We start from the raw sequence: 11,585 nt of genomic DNA, 5'->3' as shown, positions 1-11,585 counted from the left end.
ACAATGTTCTTATTACTCTTACAGCGTTAGAAGTAGATCATGTTCACATTATGTAGCCATTAAGGAAAATTTATTTCATGATACAAGACAAGGATTAAAGTTAACCTATTAATTTTAATAGGATTAAAAAGTTGAGATTATGCAAAATAATTATATGTACCCTACAACTTTTTTTGTTTTCTTTGGTAATTAAAAAAAAAGGAAACCTGATACATATATAGTTTTCCCTTATTTGTCGTCAGAGTTTAACAATATGTGGACATGAATATGGAAATTTCCCAGCATGATTTTATCATTCAGTATAACATCTCTGATGTACTTAATATACATCCAAAAATGAAAAAAAATATTATAGTGAAACAATAAATGGCATAACATCCCTGGGTTTAAAACAAAGCAAAAAAAATGATACTTATATTTTAACTGATGCATGTTTATACTTCTATTTTTCATTTTCTGGGGGAAGTGATCAATTTAGAGATCATACAGAGAGCTCTTCAGGGAATGTGTAAATCTTGCACCAATATATAGGAAATTCAACAAGTATATATCTTTCATTAGAAAGGTACTGGGATTATCAGTGTATTCTAAGGAAGCAGTTTATCACAGGACTTCCTCAGGATGAATAACTATGATCAGAGAGACACAAAATGTACTATAGACAAATTAAATACCCTTTATGGGATTATTAATGTATTTATACACATTATTAGTTCAGTTTAATTAATCTTAGACATTCCCAAATCATCCCTCAAAATGAACTCAAACTGTACGTTCCAAATGGCCACTATTACCCTTTTATAAAGTAATACTTCTTATGAACATTTTATTCTCCTTTTATGACTTTTATAATCCTACTGAACCTGCTTTGGGAGTTGATTTGCGATCAACCTCTCTGCACCAATATTCTTAATAGACACGCCTGCTTAGTCACCAGCCTACTTAGCTCCCACCATTATTTCCAGGTGTGCTGCATACTGAGGATGAATGGCCTTACAGTCCAGGAAAGAATTCTTATATAATCTTTATTGCCTGAATACAGGTAAGAAGGGCGATGCTAGAATGGGCAGGTAAGAAGTCCTGGATTATCCAAGTCATGACAGTGATTGATGACTTATGTATAGAACTGGAAATAATTTTTTAAGTACAAGATCAACATTCCATGAGCAGTCATATGAGTTTAGCCATCTTTGTACTAAAACCAAGTGAATATTTAGTGATTTCTTGAGTATTAGCTCATTAAAAGCTTGATTTTTGAAGGATAATTGAGTGTGATTTGCTTATCTCTTAATATAGGTCATTTTCTCATCACAAAGAAATGCATTACAATAGCAATATTTTTTTAAATTATTAGTTCACTAGCTTTCAGAAGATTTACCTGATATCACATAACTTGTCTCAGATTTGTAGAAAAAGATCTTAATGTTTAGTATCAATGACCAAATACTGACTAAGCATTTACTCTTTTCTAGCAAGAATTTTCCAATTGAATTAAAATGTGATTTGGAAAATAATTGTCTGAAGTTCTCAAGTGAAGTAAATTTGTATCTTAAAAAGAAATAAAAGCAGTCCAATACAATTAGAAACTATATTTTTTTAAAAAGTGAGAAGCTTCCATAATCTCCAGAAATGTAAGCCAATTAAGTCTGGAGACTCCACAACCACAAGTCATTTCCAGTATGTGCCTGAGAATGGTTCTTGTGAAGACACCCACGTCAGCCCTTCTGGGCATCATTAACAATCCCAGGCCCATCTGATGGGCTCCTCTGAGAACTCAGTGAGTTTATTCCTGTTAGATTAAATTCTAATTTATTGCTTTTGCAATAAAACCTGGTCTGTTATTCTTATGTTGTTTCCTTAGTAGTTGTACACATTCCCTGATTCCTTGAATGACTCATCCCAGAGCTAAATTTGGATCAACTAATCTAATGCAAAATGTGCATACATACCCTGACTGTACCTAAGAGTCAGGCAAGACATGACTATTTAGGTCATCATACAGGTATCAGAATTGTTGTTTTCAAAGACATGTCAAAACAAAAGCCAGGTTAAAAGAATGCTCAAGGTTCTCTAGACATTCTGCAGAAAAAGAGATCTTGTGAATTCTTGGTTATCTTCCTACATGGCCCATTATGTGTGAGGACTATGTGAGAAGTACCATTTCCAAAATAAGCAAATACGATTATTCATTTAAGGACCTTATATAATGAAAACAATAAGTTTGTCTGAACATAGAAATTTTTAAAAACGTGCATAATCAGCTCACTGATATGTAGATTCCTTACACTTTCCTCTTCTTTTAGGATACACCGAATGTCATGGCCCTATGCCACACTCACTGTTTTCATGTCCCAGAGAATTATCAAATGCATACCTCTCTATAGTATCCTCAGGAAACCCAGGATCGCTCTAAGATACCTCTATTGCCTGCATCTGCCGGGCTGTGAGGGGCCCACTCAGCACGTCTCCCACTGAAGAGCCGAAGCAGTCCCGATGCATCCGCCATGGCTCTGACTCCACCCCTGTGGTCACCTGGGCTCCCAGAGAATGATTGCGGCCTGAGACCCAGACAGCCTGACCCTCAGTGCCACACATCCAAGGCCCCCGAGCTGCTCGCCAAAGCATCATGGCTGCATATATGGCTCCAGTGGGTATTTTGGAGATATGAACTAAAATATTTTTATTATTGTACATATTCCTTCTAATACAACCCTGACCCCATGATGAATGACAAATACCTCCTCTTTCAATTCACTTGTATATTGTGCTGCAAGATGAAGTTAAGCCAGTGGACTGAACACACTTGGCATAGTTCTAATTTTATGTTCACAGGAAATATTTTAAAATATATCTTGACAAGGAAACCCCTTTACATTTTCAAAGACTGGGTCATTGCACATCAACTTTGGGTTTTTGTCTCTTTGTGAAAACAACAAAATATTCAGGCTTCTGATTTCTGGTTCCTCAAGTAAGGAAATGTGAAGTCACCCTTTATCCTGACAAATACAAATCTGAGTAGACTGAAATATCAATAACTTGGACTCATAAAAGAAAGGACATAAGTCAAACCAGAGATCATGATACTAGAGATGCAGATGAATATAGGGAGTCATAATTCACCAAAGCAGATTGTCTAGAGCAGAAACGACAGTGGGATCTGTTGCTAGTGTAGGAAAACCTGGGCTATAGTTGGGTAATTGCTAGAATCGTAGTGTGGGTATCTGAAAGCTAAAAACCCCAGGAAAGTCATGAAATAGAAGGGACCATAATTTAGTGATGTTTGCTCCCAGGATCTCAACCAGGTCTCACAGTAAATACCTGAGAATAATCCCCTCATGCTTCTAGGAAAAAGAAAAGGAACAATTGTAAAAATACTCCTGAGCACTATGTTTTAAACAAAGCCTGCTCTCAGGAGAATGTAGTTGACTAGAGCCTAATAGGTTGGGTCATTAGTAGAGCCTGCGTGCCTTAGGGAAAAAGAAACACCCAAATCCCAGTTAGCTCCAGCCTTCTGCATGGTAGAAAGGACATGCCAACTACTGCCCACCCCAGACATATTTTCACACATAAGGGAGAGGGAAAAATAGAGAAATATTTGAACAGTCCACAAGCACAGTCTCATTAAGATATGGGGACTATATGTAGAACTATAGAATGCTTCCCCTCCCTATGGTCCTTACTGTCCCATGCCAAAGGCCCACCTACTGCAGTTCCTTTTACATGGCACATCTTCTCCAGCTATCAAAAAAAAGTTACAAGGAACACTGAAAGGCAAATAAACACAACTTGAAAAGACAGAGTGGCATCAGAACCATCTGAGACAAAGGTGTTGGAATCACCAGGCAGGAACCCAGACAGCTGTAATACCCTATGCCAAGGTCTCCTTTGGATAAAGTTGGTACATGGGAGAACAGAGGGGACCTCGAAGTGGAGAGATGGAAATGCTAAGAAAGAAATGAAAAGAAATTCCAAGAAAACACACACATACACTATGATAGATGTGACGAATGCCTGAGAAGAGCGTACACAAGAATTACATTTTAGAGGAAATAATCAAGCAGCAAGAGGATTTATCAACACATGCCTCAAAAACTAAAAGAAAAAGAGAACAACAAAAAAGAATATCCAAAGGTTGTAGGACACTCCAAAAGATGTAACACTAAAGCAATGTGAACACCACAAGGAAAACACAAAAGGCAACAGAAGAGACCACTGAAATGAAACCACAGAACTAGGCGGCTCACCATGCAGTTTGAATGCCAGAAAACAAACAAAGCCCAAACATTGGCATACCATTTGCAAATCACGGAACATCAAAAGTAAGGGGGGAAGTGCTAAAGAAGCTAGAGGAAAATAGTACTTTACTTACAGTGGATCAAAACTAAAACTTGTATGTTTAATTTTGCATTGTTGTTTCTATTTTCTTTATTCTCCAAGTAATTTTTTATTTACTTTTAAATTTCTTCTTTGACCCATTGGTTCTTTAGTACCATGCTCTTCAGTCTCCATGTGTCTGTGTTTTATCCAGCTTTTTTTCTTGTATTTGATTTCTAGTTTCATACTATTGTGGTAAAACACAATTTGTATGATTTCAATCCTCCTAAATTTATTGACATGAGAATGTTAAATATGAAATTGTAAAGAGTTAGCATTCTGATGTTTTTGGATATAAAGTTCTGTATATATTTATTAGGTCCATTCAGTCCAATGTGTCATTCAAAGCCACCGCTCCTTGTTGACTTCTGCCTGATTGATATAAGTTGGGTGTTAAAGTCTCCTGAAAGTGTGGTAGGAGACAAAAGGGGCCTATATGGGTTGAGTCATTGGGTGTGTTGTGCATGCTATTGATTTGGTCATTACCATCAGAAGACAGTATCAAGGACAGTTCACACTCATGAGGAAAAAACATTTTATATTTACAATTTTGTCTAATATTATGCTGCTCATCCTGCCCTTTGCCATAATACACTGGGAAGAAGTGCAAGCTGTCTTAACATCTCACACAAAATAATTTGACCCACCAAACTGATTACAAAATGTCTGCTGGAAAAATGGGCAATATATGGTTATCATATTGGAGACCTTGTAGGACACGTGTGCTCAAAACTGTGGGAGATAAACTCTATCAAGATTCAGAGGACTGCACAGGAATAGTCTGCAGGAAGGTCTACATCAGCCAAGGGAGATGGGTATCCCGAGGGAAGGAAAAATCACCACATCTCCTCTCTCAGCATGAGGCAGTGAGCACATCACTCTACTCTTCTCGGGTTTTGTGACCACGCAATCTTCTGTCTCACGGAGGGGTGGTGTCTCCAGACTTCCCCACTCTGGGGAAGGCCCCACCCCTCTAGGAGGTGCTTCACCTTAGACCAATTCCTCAGTAGGGGCTCCCTGAGGGGAAGCTCCACAGATGGGGGTTGCTGGGTGAAGACGCATCACCCACAGGGGGACCCCAACTTCCACAAGGGGGTTTCCAGGTATCTCCCCACCATCTCTAGGTGCAGCCCACCCAAACATTGCACCCATGAAGACAGATTTTGGGTTCAGAGTTCCTACCAACTACTGCCAGATGTAGCTCTCTGGGGAAAGCACATTCCTAGCCCAGGGCAAAATAAACCTGCAAAGCCAAAATCAGTCAAAGGGAAAAAATAAAGTGGGAGAAATCCATTTACTGCTTACAAGAAGCATGGTTGTTGCTGTCACTTGCTCCCTTTTCTCCCATTTCCACTGGGAAGGCCCCAAAACCTCTCCTGTCCCATTGTGTTCTCACCTCTCCACCCCTTACAGTCACCTATTGATATGGAGATGCACTAAAGCCAGGTGAGAGATTCTGGAAATACTGCATTTCACCCACATTTCTGGAAACAGCATATACCACCTCTGGACCATTGTTTTGACCTAAATGTTGGGTTACATAAAAGGATAGCAGTGTCTTTAGAGTGCCAATAACAGGAAAGGGATCTATGACATGACATTCCAGGGTGCAGTGCAAGCCACTTTGCAACTTGAAACACACAACCGCGTATATCTAAGATACTGGAGATGTTATTGTTGAGAAATGGTGTCATGTGACATTAACTGCAGGCTCTAATAGGATAATTATGAATGAAATCACTGAAATTCAAGAGTGAATTCATGCCATCCACAGTGGAAAATTGCATGGCATTCAAAAGCAGCTCTTGCCATGCTGCTGGGTCTCGGCAGACACAGAGTGACTGGTCACGGGGAACCTCTGATCACAGAGCGACGTCCACTTATAGTGAGACTTTTTTGTTGTTTAATTAGTTTATATAAGTATTATATTGTTTCCAAGTGCACAACACAGTGATTCACCAATTACACACATTATTAAATCCTCACCCCAACTACTATAAGAAGATGTTACAGATCTACTGACTACATTCTCTGTGCTGTACTTTCATCCCCATGACTAACTTATATTATGATTGAGATTTTGTGCCTCTTGACCTTTTCAACTATTTCACCCACCCACTCCAACCCTTCTGCCATGGTAACCGCTAATCACTTCTCAGTGTCTATGAGTCTACTGCTGTTCTGTTCATTTTATTTTGTTTTATTTTTAGATTCCACATAAAAGTGAAATCACACTGTATTTTTCATTCTCCACCTGCCTTATTTCACTTAGCATTATGCCCTCCACATCCATCCATATTTTCACAAATGGTAGGATTTCTTCCTTTCTTATGGCTGAATAATATTACATTGTGTATATGTGCCCCTGTTCTTTATCCATTCATCTACTGACAGACACTTAGGTTGATCCCATACCTCGGCTACTGTAAATAATATGGCAAGAAACAAAGGGATGCATATATCTTTTTGAATAAGACATATTTTTTCCTTTGGATAAATTCCTAGAATTAAAATAACTGGGTCTTATGGTATTTCTATTTTCTATTTTTGAAAAACCTCAATTCTGTTTTCATAGTGGCTGTACCAATTTACATTCCCAGCAAAGGTGTAGGAGAGTTCTATTTTCTCCACATTCTCGCCAACATATTTTCTTGTCCTTTGAGTAGTGGCCATCCTGACTGGTGTAGGGTGATATCTCATGGTGATTTTGATTTGCATTTCTCTGATGATTAGCAATGTGGAGCATCTTTCATGTGCCTGTTGGCCATCTGTATATCTTCATTGGAAAAGTGTCTGTTTAGATCCTCTGCCCACTTTTAATTCAGGTTATTGGTCTTTTGGTGTTGAGACATATGACTTCTCTGTGTATTTTGGGTGTTAACCCCTTGTTGGATATGTCACTTACTAATATATTCTCCCATCCAGATTGCCTTTCATTTTGTTGATGGTGTTCTTTGCTGTAGTTTTTTAGTTTGTTGTAGTCCTACTGGTTTATTTTTGCTCTTATTTAGCTTATCCAGGGAGATGTGTCCAGAAAAATTCACACATGCTTATGTTCATGAGATTTTTGCCTGTTTTCTCCTAAGAGTTAATGATTTCGTATCCTATATTTAGGTCTTCAATTCATTTTGAGTTTACTTTTGATATGGTGTTAGTATATTTGTTTCTTTACTCAATGAATTGAAACACTTCATCTGGAAAACACCTAAAGAAATTTTAAAAACTCCTTCCCCAACAGTGACCTAAGGCCACCCTGCCCTGTTAGTTACTTAACCTACATGATTCAGCTCCTAGTGTACATCCCCAAGTGGACGCATACACACAGAACAAGTGTTATACCTAATCTTCCAGCAAAGATGTCCATGAGTGTTCATGGCATTGTCTAAAATGTCATGTGCAGGGATGAGAGGTGAATATGTACAGTGGTTTGAAAACTTTCAAATATTTCTACTCAGAAAAATGGCTTTTTCAGGTGATGAATGTAAGATCGCAGTCAACTAACCAATCCGGTGAGTGTGAAATGTGGGGGCAATAAAAGGCATATATTCTAATTGTATTTTGATGGTTGTTTATCACATAAGAGTCGAGATGGTTCAACAAATGCTTAAGAGAATTTTGATTTAGTTAATTAAGAACTGTTTATAAACTATTAGAATAAGAAATTGATACATTCAGGCATATCATTAACCAGGGAACCTCAAAAATGAAATTTTATTTGACTGAGCTGGGAAATACAATCTACCAAATTAGAGCACTTTCATAAAAGACTGTGATGCAATTGCTTAGCTGTTGACCTTTTGGCAATGTGGTTATTGTGTGGGGTGAAATAATTCCAGATTTAAGGTTATTAATTTAGGAAATGAGTTCCATAATCTATATAAGGTTTATATAAACCTATATTTAAGTACTAGCTTTACCAAAGTTTATAGATTCATTTTCATTGAAATATGTTTCCTAAACATAACTAAAGAAGAATCTTAATTGTATAAGTTTTTGCAAACAGTTCTATGATCTGTCAAACTCAGGTAAACTGTGTTTTGACATTAGTTTGGGCCTCAAGGATGCCTAAGACTTCAGGGCTGCCCCTGTCTCTAGGAACAGTACTGCCTTTTAGTTCACCACGCAAGTCTCAGCAATTCTTTGTTGATTGTATAAGAATACATGGAAAATACATATATTTTAAGTCTAACTTTGAGTGAACTGTTTAAAGACTTGTACAATTTTTGAAGGCAGGAACTATGAACCTAAAATGCAAATCATTATACAATTCTGGGAAGAATAGGTGCTACATTTACTAATCTGTTGTGAAGTGGTAGTGAAACAGTGAAATTGAAAACACAATCAATACTGATATTATATTTGTAAGAATAGAAATAGGTTAGCATAAGCATAGCCATCTTAAAAGACTAGAAGCCATTTTCTGAGTATGTGACTTAGAAAGAAAAACTGGAACTGGGTAAGGCCTTGAAAAACAAGCTAATCATGAACACCAGATGGTGGGCAGCTGTGGCCTTTAGTCAGCTAACCTTGGTCAGCTAATCCTACATACCAAGCTTATCGTGCAGAACCTCCCTGACAATTGAGGAGTGGTCTTATCTTGCTCCTGCCTAACCCCAGGATGTATGTCTTGCAAGAATAATGTGCAGCTGTGGAAAATTACTATGAGTTAAGTGTTTTGAAAATGCTATATAAACCCTTGGCTTTGAGTGCTCAGGGTCCTTGTTGAGACCGCTAGGGCTGACATTGGACCCCAGCTAGCTGGCTGAATAAAGACTTTGCTTGAATTTACATCTCTATGCCTGTGTAGTTTGTTCTCTGGAGAAGCCTCGGAAGCCCGGACCCTAACAATATTTATACTACTAAAATTTTTTCACCTATATTTATAGTAGATAAGACTAAGGTCTACACTAAATCATACTGTATTCATGAAAATACAGTCACTGAAAAAAAGATACTGTGACAAAATACATACTAAATGTTTAAATAGGTGCAAACGGTTCTTCAAAAATGAAGATAATTTATTTATACATAATTCAGCCAAAACTTTTCTTAGAAATACAATTGAATTTAAAAGATAAGTGTATTTACTGAGGAAGGTAAGGGGCCTTGTGCTCCGGGACTGTGATGAATCCCCTGGAGATGGGGAGGATTGCGTCTTAGTGGAGAGGCTTTACAGGGTGTACGTAAGAGAAACTTCCCCACCAGCAGGGCTGTTTTCATGGCAGACTGAGAGGTGCTTGCATAGATGCTGATACTTTCTGCAGTGTGAATTGTAGTCTGGGTTGAAATCCTACCAGATTTAAGATCAGTTTAGGAAACGAGTGTCATGATCTATGTGAGAGTTGGTCAAGCCCAGAATTATATTTTAAGTGCAGTTTGGGTGTGAATGGCTGCAATTCTTACAAAATAAAATGATTTGGGGGCTGTTTCATAAACATGCTCCCTGGAAGGGAAGGTGGAATGCTGTTCTTTGTATGAGACAGTGTTGAATCTTATTGGGATAGGCTCATGTGAAATTTAATTAATAAAATAACACATATATGTCCAAATCCTCAATATCAATTGCAGAGAATAGCATTTCTTACTTGGCTGTTTGTGGGATTTCTTTTTTCTTTTTCTTTTTGTCCCAATCAGTGCACAATGGTTAAAAGTTTCCTAGGGTAACTTAAGCTTAAACAGTATTTTATCTTACATGAAAGAGTTCTTCCTAATTCATTTCTTGTCTAGATTAATTCAAAAGTATAAAATGGATGAAAACATAGAAGCTAAACAGTAATGGACAAGATTAACTGTCTTGGGGGCAAAAATCTATTTTCTAAATTTAAAGGACACCTTCAGGAAATAATCCAGGCCTTCACAGGAATAGTGGCAGTATCATGGTTATCAAGAATTTTTTCCAAATTTCCCTGATTGTATTAATCTGTGTTTAATTTTTTACACTTGACTTTTAGTATTCTATGCATACCATGGAGTTTTCAAGGAAATAGTGTCTTTATTAACAACCTAGGATGTGTTGTGAAGATAAAATAATGCATAGAAACAATCTGGGAACTTTATCATTTAGAAATCCAGGGAGTAGATGGTAATTGATGATAACTATGTAGCAGGCAAAGCTGCTGCTGAAGATGTTAAGTGTCACAGCTACTGTTCAGTGATGACTTCTGCCTGTCACATTGGAAGTATCCTGGCTTTGTTATCTCAAACAATCATGAAGTGATTGATTTTACTAGTTTATTGGCATATAATGGACAAATAAAAATTGTATGTATTTGAAGTTCACAGATAATGTTTCCATATATGTACATATTAAAACTATCACACAAATGAAGCTAATTAGCATAACCATCAACTCACATAACTGTATTTTTTCTTTTGTCTGATGAGCACACCACCAACTGGTTACATGCCTTCCAGCAAATTTCAAGTTTACAAAACAATATGTAACTACAGGCACATTGCTGTGTGTTTGATCTTGAGAGCTTACTCTTTTGAATAATAGTAATGCAATATTTCATTCACATCTCCCCATTTCTCCCTCCCTTCAGCCACTGACAATCACCATTCTACTCCCTACCTCTATGATTCTGATACTTTTGATGCCACATCAGTGTCATCAAGCAGTGTTTTGTCTTCCTGAGCCTGGATTATTTCACTCTGCTAATGCCCTCCAGGGTATCCATGTTGTTGCAAATGGCAGTATTTCCTTTTTGAAGGCTATAATATACATATTGTAAGATAAATTTTAGCCGAAATAAGCAGGCGAAGAGAGGCAACAAAGGGTCAGGTAGTTTATTTGAATGTCACTTCCGGGTGATGTTCTATGGTCTGGGTATTACAGGCCAGGGAAGTCACACCCGGTCATGGAGGTGGGGGTTTATAAGGGATTAGGAGGGGGAGGAGTGGGCGAGCTATCCTAGGGGGTGTGGAGAGGTATGATTGGCTAAAGGTGACATAATAGACAACTAGTAACTTTTTTTCCTTCCAAGAGGGAGGAAGCTGACATCCAGGTCTTAGTTGACACATGAGAAGGATGGAATTCAGGAAGGGCTGTCCCCTTTCCATATAAGGCACGGACCTTGGGGTCTGGTCTGGTCTCCCCCTATGGCATCTCTGTTCTGTTTGCATGTCCTTGCATTTCCTTCCTCCAGCCTCACACATACACACACACACACACACACACACACACATATATATATTCATTTATCAGTGGA

Source organism: Manis javanica, chromosome 14 (assembly GCF_040802235.1).
Source record: "Manis javanica isolate MJ-LG chromosome 14, MJ_LKY, whole genome shotgun sequence".
Taxonomy (NCBI): Eukaryota; Metazoa; Chordata; class Mammalia; order Pholidota; family Manidae; genus Manis; species Manis javanica.
Note: the sequence above shows the minus strand (reverse complement) of the source record.